Source organism: Echinops telfairi, unplaced genomic scaffold (assembly GCF_000313985.2).
Source record: "Echinops telfairi isolate 266 unplaced genomic scaffold, ASM31398v2 ScPeMD7_4;HRSCAF=17, whole genome shotgun sequence".
In the NCBI taxonomy this organism is placed as follows: Eukaryota; Metazoa; Chordata; class Mammalia; order Afrosoricida; family Tenrecidae; genus Echinops; species Echinops telfairi.
Window position 1 is genome coordinate 33,270,699 of NW_022103900.1, and position 14,253 is coordinate 33,284,951.

The following is a 14,253-nucleotide window of genomic DNA, read 5'->3' on the forward strand; positions in this document are numbered from 1 at the left end:
TTCCGGGAACCCAGGAGGCAAGAGAATTTTGGGAATGATGAGGGCAACAAATGTATAGATGTGCTTTACACAATTGATCTATGTATTGTGATAAATTGTATGAGCCCCAATAAATTGATTAATTAAAAAAAATACTTGTCCTTTTGTAACTGACTAATTTCAGTCAGCATAATGGTTTCCATGTACTTCCATGTTGTAGTAGTTCCATAATTTCATGTCAACTTGAAGATGCATAAAAGGGTGGTGTTCAACCTGTCAGTCAGGTCACAGCCTGATGGTGCCTCCTTGTGGGGGTGGCCTTCTCATAAGGAGGGGCCTGGAAACATTCCCTTCCCTCTCTGCCTTCACCTTCCTGATGGCTGACCCTGATTGCTGCCAGAGTCTTGTCGCAGCCATTGGATCCACACGATTTTTCACCCACCAACCTGTGATCGTCATGCATTCTGCAACATTGCTTGTAGCTTCACGAGTCTGAAGAGGGACTTCTGGACTAGTCCTGGACTTAAGAACCTGAGTTAGACTGGGCTGGCATGTTTTCTTGATATACAATTACTCCTTGAAATAAAGCTGTTTCTTACACATATAAGAGTGTCTCTGGATTTGTTTCTCTGGTCAACCTGGCCGAACACACATATCATGCAGTGTTTCATGCTTCCATCCCTGTTTTTCAGGGATGCATAGCATTTCATTGTGTGTATGCATACCATAGTTTCTTTATCCATTCTTCCACTGTTGGACATTTTGGCTGCTTCCAGTGTCTTCCTACTGTGAACTGTGCTGCTCTGAGCATGGGCGATCACGCATCCACTTGTGTTGTGTCTCTTATTTCTTTGCAGTATGTGCCTAATAGTGGTATTGTTGGGTCATATGGGATTTCAATTTCCAGTTGCTTTAAGTATCACCATATTGTTTTCTGTAGTGTTTGTATATATTTATCAGTCCATCAATAATGTATACAAGTTCCTTTCCCTCCACATCCTCTCCAGCATTTGAGGGTGCTCCTTTCATATACACACTGGTGGTAAAATTGACCAGTCTTCGTGCTTGAGATCCAAATTTGTATAATCTCAATGAATCTTGTTAATGATCATTCACATTGAATCATATAACCCTATAGCATCTTCCCCCACCTTCTCTACTCACGGCTACCAGGAAAAAAATCATTTGGTGGGAGTTACAAAGATCATATTACTACTATATCACATTTTCAATCCCATGTTTTCCACAAACGTTTTGAAGCTTTCTTTTATTACTGAAAATACTGGTCTGCAGCCATCCACTGATCACAGACATTTCTAAACATGTTTTATTTGATGTAAATCCATGCATGTATGAATTGGAATTCCAGTTTTCATTTATCTTCTGATTTTATTTAATCCATTAGATTTAAATTATGATTTCAACATGTTAAAAAATGAATCATTAAGTTTCTCAAATTTTGCATTAGAGCCTCAATATTTATTATGTATTTCATAATCATAGCCCACCGTTGTTCAGATTAGCCACATTTCAGGGGCTTAAGTTCCCAAAATAAGTTCCCAAACTTACTTGATCTACTGCCTCCTCTTCAGTTAAACAACAACAACAACAACAAAAACAACAACAAAGTACCCAGGATCCTCTCACCTTTGGCAACCGAAAGCTTTTCTATTGTAGCTCATAAGCCAAGATAAAGTGCAGGGGGGGGGCTCCCCCCACATAATTTTAGTGCTACCCCCCTCTCCCCCAGGGAAACACTGGTTTGTAAAACAAACTTGTAGAACATAGACTTCTTTTAACTTTTTCTTTTTAAAGTCAGGGTGGATATGAATACTTCGCAACTACTAATGAAAGATATGCATTTAAAAACACATGGCCATCAAGTTCATTCCAAGTCGTAGATACCCTATGTAGGATTTCTTAATATCTGCAATCTGTGTGGGAACAGATAGCCTCATCTTTCTCACACAGAGCATCTGGTTGGTTTGAACTGCTGACTTTATAGTTAGCAGTCCATTGCTTACCCCACCATGTTACCTGGGCTCTGTGCATCTAATAGACAGAAATTGTAAGTTTGTAGTGTGGAAAGAGAAGGAGGGGAACTATCTCGATTTACACATCATCAATGATGACATATTAGGTTTCAAAAATTTTGTGGAAAATGGAATGAAAAGATAATGGAATTTGACTACAATTTTTTGATGCCCTCTCATATATGGTTATGAAAGTCCTAAAGACAGGTACATAATGATACTGTTAAATCACCAATGAATAGGGACCTAGGGAATACCTAGGCAGGAGCCACAAGTGAAGTAGAGAAGACCCCGGGTCTAGAGGAGAACCTCTTGTATGCGTGGCTAGAAACTACAGAGAGGGAATTTCAGAGAGGCATGTGGTTAGAAATGAAAACAGGTATTATTTGATTATGGTCCACCTTAGCAATAGCTGTTTCAGTAAACTGATAGACAAGGGAGCTAAGCTATGGTGATTTAAGCATTAGGTAGAGGTTAAGTGAAGATAATGAGTTTATAGGGCTGTTTTGTGAACCTTGACAGGGCCAATTGCAATTCTTACAAGAGGTGTGTTAGTGATGAAGGGAAGAACCCATCTAAAGGAAAAGATTGAAGGTTGAGGGAAAGGCAAACCGTGATAGAACAATGTATTAGAAAAGGCACGAATGAATAGGGTCCGGCATCCAGGCAAAGGGGTTAGTAGTAGAGAAACTTGTTATGTAATTCTTATTTTGAGATGGAAATTTCCGTAAGGGAGACTAGTTCTGTTGGTTAGAGTTCCTAGTTGCATACCATAGCTAAGTTAAGTTGCAGATAGTACCTAGTTTATGCATTCACGGTTATAGAACAAGTTACTGAATTTTTAGAAGTGCCAAGCAACCAAATTTGAAAATTCATAGTTAAGACAACACAGGACAAGAGAAAACACTTAGTTGAAGTTCTGTTCCTCCTCTCTTTTTACTAGACTCTTATCCTCTCCCTCTCTGTCTTTTTTTTTTAATGTGACTCTTCTACTTAGGATCAACGCTGTGACTGTGAGTGCCCGCCCATCTTATCTCAATGGGTGCCTAGAATGCTCTCCAACCCACTTCCTCTGTGATCTAGGTTACTCTGGGCCTGTGACTGTTGTTTCAAGTCATTATTTTACAAGATATGTTTGCCTAATTCTCTGTAATGTTGTGCTGTGTTTGTCAGCTGTGGGATACAGCCCCACATCTTGATGGGTCCTAAGGGGCAGTTGTGTAATTGAGGGGTACATTAAAGAGACACAAGACAAGGCATGCAAGGGCTCACCTCTTCCATGGAGGCCCGAACCAGAATGAGGCAGTTAAGTATTTTCTCAAGAGCTTATCTAATCTTGGGCTTGCAGGCCATGGTAAGCACATACTTAACGTAGCAAGAATGGGCTGTATTAGAGGTATACACGTCATATGGGCCGGATGAGCTACGGGCCTATACACAATAGGAAGAGGAGGTACTAGAGGCATACATGTGACAGGAAGGTACATAAGTAACAAGATGGGCGGGCTCTAGAGTTAAGATGATGGTCTAACCTTAGTCTTCTCTGAGCTCTTCTCCAGGGCAACAATCTACGATCCTTCTCATAAGGGAGTGGGTCCTACTTCGTGGGACAGACGATTGCCCTCCATGGTAGACAACCTTCAGGCAAGTAGCCTTCAAGCCGTTGACTTTCAAGCGTATATAGTTGCAACCATGTGCTTGCAAGTAGCACCTTAAAATTGGCATTATTCCAGGGGACATCGTGGGGAGTAACTTTTATGTAGAAGGTGACTGGAACTCATCTCCAACCCACGCATAAGAAGATCTCCCTCCACGGGAGCCCAGCCTCTCAGACTCCTTAATGTATGAACATAGAGAATTTGTCCCCATATACAATCTTCCGGGTTCTGTTTCCCACAGTTAGCCAACTTTTCTGTTGCTTACATACCCATTGCCATTGAGTTGACTGAGTCATTAGAACCCGATATGACATAGACTGAGTGGCTTGTGAGACTGTGAATCTTTACAGAAGGAGAAGGCACCCTCTTTCTCCTGCACAGTGGCTGGAAGGTTCAAGTGGCTGACCTTTCAGTTACCAGCTGAGTGCTGACCCAAAACACTACTACCAGGCTTCCTTTCATTGCCTTGATAGTTCCTCCTTTTTGCCTGTTAAGTAGTGTCGTTTTTTGAAAGAATTACTGTATTAGTTCTGATCCTGACAGTACTCATATACTTACGAATTCAGACCTAAATGTATTGAGAAGACAAGACAAGAAGTCATGATGTCCAGCTTAGGGTATGTGGTAAGGTGACCAGACGTCCCGCTTTAGGCGGGACAGTCCTGATTTTTAGCAATTTTTCCCACGTCCCGCAGTGTTTTAAAAAAGTCCCGATTTTTGGAAAGAATGTACAGCAAGCTAGGGTATACGGTTTTCGGCTGCCATGTGGCTATTTTGCCAGGATATGAGTTTTATCAATGGTGTCCCGTTTTACCAATGTTAAAATCTGGTCACCCTAGTATATGGTCATGTCTTATTACTTGTCACTGCATATGGCTCAATGGGAACATAAGGCTATTGAAGTCAAGTAACATGAACTCAGTGCATAAACTTTCTGGAAAGCAGTATTCTTAAGAGATTTACTCCACATGTGCAAATGTCTGTGCACCTCTATCATTTCCCTAGCGTTACTGTTATGTGCTGTCAAGTCGATTTTCACTCATAGTGACCTACCTATAAGATAGAGGAGAACTGCCCTATAAGGTTTCTAAGCTTGTCATCTCTATAGTGACAGATCACCAGTCCTCTTTCCTTGGAATGTTTGGTGGGTTTGAACTGATGAACTTTTGGTTAGCACATGTGTACTAAACTATGGTGCCATCTAGTCTCCTTTCTTCCCTAGGGCAAAAAACCCCAATATGGTCTGGTTGTTGTTAAGTGACTTTGATTCTGTTCTAATTGAGAGGCACCCTGTGGCCAATGGAATGGAATGCTATTCTGTCCTGTATCATCCTCACAGTCACTGGTATGCTCGAACCTATTGTTGCAGCCAGTTTGTCAATGTCTTTTGTTAGGGCCTTCCTCTTTTTCACTGACCCCCAACTTTACCAAGCATGATGTCCTTTGCCAAGGTCTGGTCCTTTCTAAACATGTCTAGAGACCTTGTGACAAATTTAAGAAGCATTCTGTCTGTACTTCTTCCAAGATAGATTTGTTTGTTCCCCAGGCAGCTTGTGGTATATTCAGTAGTCTTCAGCAATACCAAAATTCACGATATCAACTTATTTGATCTTCCTTATTTATTGCTTAGCTTTTGCATGCATATGAGGAGATTGAAAACACCATGCCTTGGGTCAGGCATACTTTAGTCCACAAAGTGACATATTTGCTTTTTAACACTTTACATCGAGATTTTGCAGCACTTTCTCCAATGCAATATGTTATTTGATTTCTTGACTGTAGAATCCATGGTTGTTGCAGATCCAAGTACAATGAAATCCTTGATCACATAAATCTTTTTTTTCCTGCTTTATGCACATGTTTCACACGAACACAAGAAATGCTCTGGAATTCCCATTGTTCACAATGTTATCTGCAATTGAATACCTTTGCATAGTATATAAAACATAGTTTTACATACTTCTGTCTTTCTCTGCTTTCAGCCAAGATCAGTATTGACATTAACAATGTTATCTCTCATGCTACATCCTCTTCTGAATCTGGCTGGAATTTTTGGCAGTTCCGTGCTAAGGTACTGTTGTATCTGTCTTTATTATTATTATTATTTTATTTAGTTGTATGTTTTTACATTATCTTCATCAAAATCTTATTTGCGTGTGATAGCAATGATATTGTTCAATAGTTTTTGCATCCCATTAGATTACCTTTCTTTAGAGTGGTGGTTTATCTTCCAGATTTCTGGGCTTAGAGAGTGATCCTGGATTGGCTATTCATATATATTCCAATCTGCCTTTTTGAAGAAGTTCTGCAATAGTTTTTAAGTTTTGCTTGCTTTCTCCTTTTTTAATGGAATTTTTTGAGCTAGGCAAACTATTAACCTTCTCTCCATAGAGATAGCTGTTCACATAAAGCCATAAGTTTTTCATGTCTGTCAGCAGTGTCTTCAGCCTTCTGAAGGCCATCCATGGACCAAGTTAAGGACCTTGAATTCAAATCAATTTTTATATTTAGGGAATCCTTGGAAAGGCTGGAAAAAGAGCTCCTATTAATTGGGAGCTTGGATGCAAAAATTTCTGGGTTTGATAGTTTCCATTCCTGGAATATCCAAGTATAGAGTTGTCATCGAGCCAACTCTTGTCCAGGTTTGCCTTTCCACAGGCCTTCATCAGGCTTCAGAATGTCGGCTCGGCTGAAAGGATGATGACGACAGGGTGTCTTTTGTGATCTCACAGGCACGTCACTGTGGAACAGATTGGACCTGCGCAAAGAAGGTCCCAGTCTAGCTCGTTATTCAGAAGGCAATTGGGCTCATTGTCATTTCTTCATCAGTTCTGATCCTCTGACAGTCTGTGGTCATTTCCTATCATCTACTGTTTACTGCAGTGAGGGTCAGTAAGATGATAAATATTTCTAAAGAGAAGGAAGCAGCTTTTCTGAATCTTTACAAGATTACTTCCTCTGCTGCTTGTAGTCAGATTTCTTTATTTTTATTTTATCTCATTATTTCATATATTCACACTTCTATAGTAGATAAAAATTCCCTACTCTTCTTTTTATGTATATACTTTGGAGAGTTGTGGACAGCTCTCATATTGTTCCTTGGTTGTCAGCCAAGTTATACACATTTAACTCCTTTAATCTTCCGTTGTAATTGAGTCAGCTTGGCTGCTTTTTCCACATCTCCCCCATTTTTATCTGCACCACTAATAAACAGAAAGAACAGGCTATCGCTGTCTTCTTTTACACCTTTCATTCTTCTTGCTTCCTAGTTTTTGCTAGTTTTAGTTCCTTTTGAACTAAAGCCAGCCAGACATCATTTTCAGAACCACTTGGGCAGTACATGAATGCCTTGCCTCCAACAGTATCCCATGCAGTAATAGCATCAGCCAGCACATCTTTGAGTAAAGAAAGTAAAATGGAAAAGGAGAACAGTGAGGAACAACATAATGCATTCTTTGATTATGTGACAGCCGTACGATTGCCACCCAAAGTCAATCAATGTACCTGAAACCTTTCCCACAGCTCCAGCCATCCTCGTGTGCCATTCAGGGACACTTAGTGAGATGTGTGCACATCGTTTGAAGTTCAGCCACTGTTCTCACTTGGTTTCTTCCCCATGTTCTCACTCCCCCACTGCCTTTCTCAGCACCGATCGTGACTTGCTATCAGATTTTTGCGGCCATGAACAAAACTGGGCAGGGGATCATTTTGTCAGAAATTAGATAGGCTCAGGTGGTAAATGCCCCATGCCTCCATGTGTAACATCTGAGGCAAGTACTTTAGTTCTTGCTATTTCTGTAACAGCCGTTGGTCTCCTTTTCACAGCTGATTCAGTGGAGATGTGCAAGAGGAAAGGACTAGTAGACCTTCGGTTCTGTTCATCAGTGGCATATTAGTTTCATAACTCCCCCCCCCCCCCCCCCCCCCCCCCCCACTCCCGATTGGCAGGGAGAAGCATACTGCTTCTTGATGATGCTGAGCTTAGTGTAAAGTAAGCCAGCATGGGATCTGGGCTCATCACAATTCATTCTTTCTTTTCATTTGGTTTGTAGAAAATGGGCTTCTGCCTGTACTGATCTTCTGCATTAAATTGAAAAAGGTCATACCTCTAGGAGCTAATAACTGACTGGTGTTTCTAGGCCCCAGGTCCAGGTAGTATATTGTTTGAAGCTTGCAGCAGCACACCCTTGGCTCTGTCATTTGGGTTAGCCCAGCTTTTAGTACAGAGCTGAATAGGATAGAAGAGTCGGTTTTCCTGTTTGTGTCTGTGGCAGCTTTCTAGATGATTTGTGGTTCAATCCTTTAAACATTTTTGCTCATGTATCACTTCTTTCCCGGTGAAGGCCTACAATGTACAGATTCTAATGCTATTATCTTTTAATCAGATTACCTGATTTTGGTGAAATCAAGGTCAGAATAGCAGTTGACACAGTTGCCTCGGAATAGCATCCTGAAAATGATGGTACTTTTCTTGATTGTTTTTATGGCCCTTCTTAATCTTTTCTGATTTTCAATGAGATTATGTGATGATGAATCATGTATTTCTGCTCTCTGCCTTATGAAACAGGTAACCAGATGACTTGGACCTCTTTTAAGTCTGATTTTTAGAAATGTTAATCTCTCACATAGCTTTTAAAACCATGAACAATATTGTACTCACACTAATTTCTCTTGGCAATTGATGCATTCTTCAATGTAACTTTTGTTTCTTGGGTCTTTTCATGACTTGTCAAAGAAAACAAAATGCTAACCTGACTTTAAAAGGGGGAAAAATCCCCCCCCGCCTCGTACTATATTATTCTTTGTTCTCTGCACCAAAGTGACAATCCCACACGGTCTCAATTCAGGGAGTCTAGCACAAAAATACAAAACAGCTTGGCACTGTGACAGGCTGGCAGCCAAAATGTTTTGTGTAGTTTGGTTCTGGCAGTGGTTTTCAGAAGGCAGAGGGTCTACCCTCACAGCGTTACGAAAGACCAGCAGCCTCAATCTCTCCTAGTTAGACCAATTCTTTTCCCTCTTGCGTTCCTGTTTTTTCATGCACACCACATTCATGCACACCACATCATTAAAAAGTATACATTGAAGAAAAAAAGAACAGGAACAACATTCTCATCATTTCCATACCGAGTAAACAGCATTGTTCCTTACAGAAGCTTTTGCTAAATATGTCTTTTCCAGTCCCTTTGAGATTGCCTTCACAGTTCAGTTTTTACCACAACTTTTCAAAAAGCCCTTCTGATTATTCCTAACTCTGGTCATGTTGACACAGTATTTTAGTATGGTTTGCAGTATTGTCTGCTTTACAGCTTATTATTTTGAATTGGAACTTTTGAGTGGGGCTGCTTGCATTATGTGGATTTTGATACTAAGATATCGATTGTTGAGATAAAACAGCTTTGGCGTTTTTTGGTCTGAAGTTCAGAGTCAATTTATATTTTAAAGAAAAGGAATACTCATTTTCAGACTTTCTGACAAGTGCTTCTAGGTAAGAAAGTGAACTTCCATGAAGTGAAAGAATGCTTTTATTTTGTCCCTTTGAGGTCAATATGCAAGGTAAAATAAGAAATGTTTTTCAGTGTCCCAATTCTCTCGCAATTGTAGTTGGTGACTTTCTATTAGAAGGAATACAAAAATATGACCTGATGATTTTTAAATGAAAATGATCAAGGCAGTATGTTAGATTTTCATTCTGAGCAAGCATTCTGCGAACTTTCATAGGATATTCTTCCAAATGTACATATGTTTCTGTTGTGTTATCAAAAATAATTTACATTAAGTCATCTATTTTAACAATGAATGTTTTTGAAATCAAGATAAAAATAGAGAAATAGGCTCAACATCGTTTTGTAGGAGACTATTAACATTATTTTGACTGAATTTTATTTTTAAATTGTCGATTTTTGGCAATAAGAAAGTTACTTTGGGAGGGAATACCCATGTATTTTTGTAACAGTGTAACAAATGTGACTGAAAAGAACGTAAACAGTAGTTCGTGTTAGAATTATTAATGTGAAACATTTTTTGCTGCCATATATACTGGGGAATGTATCTGTTATAGCTGTGTTAACATGGAGTTGTACAGTGTAACAGTTATTTGTTCACTAAAATTTCTGATTTAGAAAATGCTTCAAAATCATTAAAAAATTTACAACACAGATTTCAGAAACATGCACTAAATAAATTCACCTGTTATTTTCCCTCAGTCTCAAGACAGTCAGCAATATCTTGACTCATTACTTTGACAAAATAAATCCTCATGTGTACCTCATGCCCTTTAGAAATGTCTTTTTAAACTTGTGTTTAAGTGACTCTTTCTTTAGAGCTCCTGAAATCAGCCTGGTAAGTTACATTAGTTAAACCCTTAGGTCAACATTTCTAGCTTCTGGATTATGGCACTTTTCAAACGGAATGCCATCAAAGTTTTTCTGTTGGGCCAGCTCAGGATTGTCTTAACTCTCTGTGCCAGTGTCTGATAACATTAGAACTGGTAATTTAAAGTACTGCTGGCAAAGGAATAAACAAAGTGATCAAACAAACCAAAGCAAACAAAGCAAAACTCCCCTTTGATATTGTATGTCCAGGTGTATTACATATTTTATTATATATTAAATTCGCCTTAGTGACTTGACATTTCTGAAGTGGTAGAATTCTTGTTGCAATGAAACGGTTTATCATTTCTGGGGTAAAGATGTATCTTTCAGTGACTTAGGAATTATAGTATGAATTGTCATTTATTTGTTCATTCTAACTACGCAGAGTCATAGGTAATATATATTTAAGAGCTATGATGTCTAAACAGTTTCTTATTAAGTGCTGTTGAGTTTTTCATTTCTGTAGGCAATAAACTCCATAGTTTGTTTAATTCAGCATGTACATACAAGCTATTATATCTTTATAGTTTGAAATAATAATTTTCAGGGATACAATTGTGATATAGGGATTTAATCTGTATATTTGTACAAACATGGGAAAATAAAATTGCATAAATACTGTTTAATATTTTATCTAGGATTTTATTTTATTATAGTAAGTGCCAAGTTAGTTATTATAGCTAATATTTTATTTTATTCAAATGTTATCCCAGATTTCAAATGTTAACTCCTGGGTCTGCAATTTGAATACATTGTTTGCTATCAGACATTCATGAGATGTGATGACAAATAGAGGTTTCTAAGTTTATGTGGTCAAAAATATGAGTAATCTTCTCTTAAGCATATGGTACATACTTGAGTGTCAGAATTCAGCAGAGTATTGTAGGAAAGGGTACGTGTTAATTCAGTTGTTTGATTCCCTCCCCTCCAATTTTCGATACATTTTAATTTTTCACCCACATCTTATATTATCATTCTGTAGACTACTTTCACAAGTGTTTCATATGTTTTCTGCGGCATCTCGCACTGCTCACTTTTTATCCCTAGTACCATCTGAGTTCCCCTTTGCAGCTTCACGCTGCATATTTTAAGATGCTGATAGTGTAAGTTGATTGCAAGGTAAAGTGACATTTAGGTTTTTGGGGTATTCTCATTTTTAACATGACAACAGGATTTATTTATTTATGTATTTATTTATTTGCCTCTGTCTTAAATCTTTCACATTTTCCATTAATATGATCTCCCTAACATCGAACAAAGAAATTCAGGGATTTGGCTTTGACAGCAGCTGAAATGCATCAAAAAGTGGCTACTACAATACAATTTTATTAATGAACGATCTGCATTGGTTCCAGCTGTGTCCATGTGATTAGACCTTCACCAGGCAACAATGGGTGTTTCCCTATTGCTTTTCTTTGATTTCCAAGAATGTGTCATCTGTTACATCAGCCCCTGCCAATATGCCCCCTGTAAAAGTGGCTTTTTTCCCCCCTTCCAAATTTCTGAAGCACAAGTTGAATACCCACACATATATCCCTGCTGAAATATGGTTCCTTCTGAATAGTGGCCTAGGTTTGTATGCCTCGTGTTGCAGACCCAAATCTGAGAATATTAATGAATGCAACTGACTATTAAGTTATCAGTAAATTTCCAAAAGTGCGCTTGCCTGGCAATGCTAAAGATAGCCTATTTTTGCTCTTACGTTTCCATCTTCATATTTTATTACAGTGGTATAATGTGTTATAGAGGTGGACAAGTTTGCAGATTGAAATGGGGTTCGTCCAGATTGTTCCCTTCCCTGGACCATATGGTATAGTTCTAAAAGCCTTTTGTGTGCTGTCTGTTCAGTTTATTGTAAACTCAGTCTTTAGTGCACCTAAAAAGATAACCAAATAAAAATGGGCCTGAGAAAAAGGACTTCATGTCACGTAAGGACCCCAGAAATATTTGTCTTAAAAAGATAAGTGCAGAAGAAATAAAAGCCGAACTAATATTATAAACAAGAGAGACTTTCCATTCTCTGAATATTCTTTTAAGTTCACATGGGTTGTCCTAGATGGCTGACTTTAAAATGAAGGCATTTAGGTTATCTGGCAAGAAGAAAACATTTACACAGATTATCCCTATTTGCCCCATTCTTTCAGTCGCGTGAAGAGAAGGTATAGCATGTATATAGTTGTTTGATCACAGTGAAATATTAGGGCTAGAAATTCCATTAATTTTTACCTTTTTAGGTATTACTCAGACTCAGAATTTTCATAGTTGAAAATCTTGATTTTTTTTCCCTTGACATCCTGTCCCCCTTGCTATTCTCTGCTCAATGGCCTATTATGATTATTCCATAGTTGTATTTTAGGGATGCTTTTCCCATATGCTAAGATTCCTTATAAGCTGGGAATGAGTGTGATTTTTCTTTCCCTCCAAAGTAAGCCACTCTTAAGAGAAGAACATTACACATCACCCATTGCATTTTTGGCACTAGGGATTTTGAAATTGAAATTCTACCAAATGGAGAGTGAGAAGTGGGGCGGGTGTGGAAGGAGAGCCTGTGAATATGATTCTTTATCATTATTACCCTGAGCCACTGAAAGGGTAACTGAGAGGAACTCCAATGTTATTGGGATGTGTAATTTCCCTTTTGAGTGGCCACAGTAAAATGCATTTGAACAAGAAAAGCTGAAAAAGTGTATGTGGTGTTTGGGGATGATGGTGATTGAAATTAGTGAATCTTTTCGACATTCTCCAATAAAATTTATCCGGAGAATAATACACATTTAAAATTTGTCCCAGAGAAGTTTACATAAAGGGGAAGTTAACCCCTTTGGTAAGTTGCTAGAGATGAATAGAGTATTGTGATAATATAATCATACTAATGGTAAATGGAAAACAAATATTTTTTGCTCTATGTATTTTTCAAGTTTGAAAAATTTTTCACAAATGCAATTACTGACTTCAGGTGATTGGACTTTTTGTGGTCTTTTATTCTGAAGCTACATTGGAAAGCTGCTGTGTACACTCCTCGGTAGGTTAGCTTCTTCTCATTCTCTGACTCCATTTTCCTTACGGTTGTTCCCTTTTCTTCTTAACTCCAGTTGTTTGTTTATACTTGTGATCAGTTATTTATAAATAAAGATATATTTGTAGGTGCTTGGCTTAGTGTCTTTGATAAGTTTTTTAAAATCGGATGGTAGTTAATTTGGACTTTGTGCAAATGTGCTGTCCTCAATCCACATCATTAGCAATTTTGTAATAACTGATTTTGGTCCCTGCCTCATTTTCATTAACTTTGTAATTTTCAGTGGAATTGATCCATTAACATTTTGGAGAATCCCCCCTCAACCCCCCGCCCCCTTATTTTGAGGATCATGGTGATTAGTGTGTCTAAATCACAAGTAATACTGATTTCCTACCTTCGTGTTTTGTTTTTTAATGGTTTATTGTGTATTTAGGTGAAGGTTTACAGAGTGGATTATCAGTTTAACATTTAGCAACTCACACATGATTTGTTTCCATTCGTCTATTGCTGTCCCCTCATTATACCATTGCTTATCTCACTTTCTCCTGTCTCCTGTTTCCATTTCTCTTTCTTTCCATCCCCTTTGTACATTGTCCCTGGTGAAATGCTGTCATTTTGAATCTTAAATGGTTTCTTATTCTAACTGAAGCTAAGTTCAGTTCCACACCTGAAGGGTGACTAATGGTCATAGTTTTAGGGTTCCCATTTGTCTCTATCTGATTAGTAAATCTGCTCTCTCTTATGATTTTGAGTTCTACATTTTTTGCCCATTCTATCCAGGGCTTTCTAATGTGATCCTTTACAGAGTAGTTGGTAATGTTTGTTGGGCACCATGTAGTTCTTCTGGTCTGAGCCTTGTGGAGCTGATATTTGCGTGGTTCATTAATCCATTGGACTGTTTCCATATGTTTTTGGGTTTTCATTATTGTTCTTTCCTACCAAGGTGTTGTTTAATAACCTTTTGTTTTACTTCTAAATCGATGCTTCTCCTTTACCTCTTGTTGCTGCATTTCTAGCGATCACACATTCTGTAGTAACACTTTAAAAGTAAGCTTAACAGAGATCACACTTCAGCATTCAAGAGGCCAATGGTATATGAGATTGGATGTTGTTGCCTACAAATTCAAGCAAACCCTGTTATATAGTAAGCGTTTTAGAAAGAGTACAGTGCCAGCAAAGCAGATATTTATTAT

General features: G+C 38.3%; 1 long non-coding RNA gene across 1 annotated transcript in view; it reads left to right on the forward strand.

The window, feature by feature from the left end:
• The window catches only part of LOC123522719, a 106,858-nt gene extending 103,203 nt beyond the window's left edge, over positions 1-3,655 (forward strand). Inside the window, exon 3 of the long non-coding RNA XR_006680940.1 lies at positions 3,572-3,655. This is a non-coding gene — a long non-coding RNA (uncharacterized LOC123522719). The remainder of the gene's footprint in view (positions 1-3,571) is intronic.
• Positions 3,656-14,253: the final 10,598 nt, after the last annotated feature.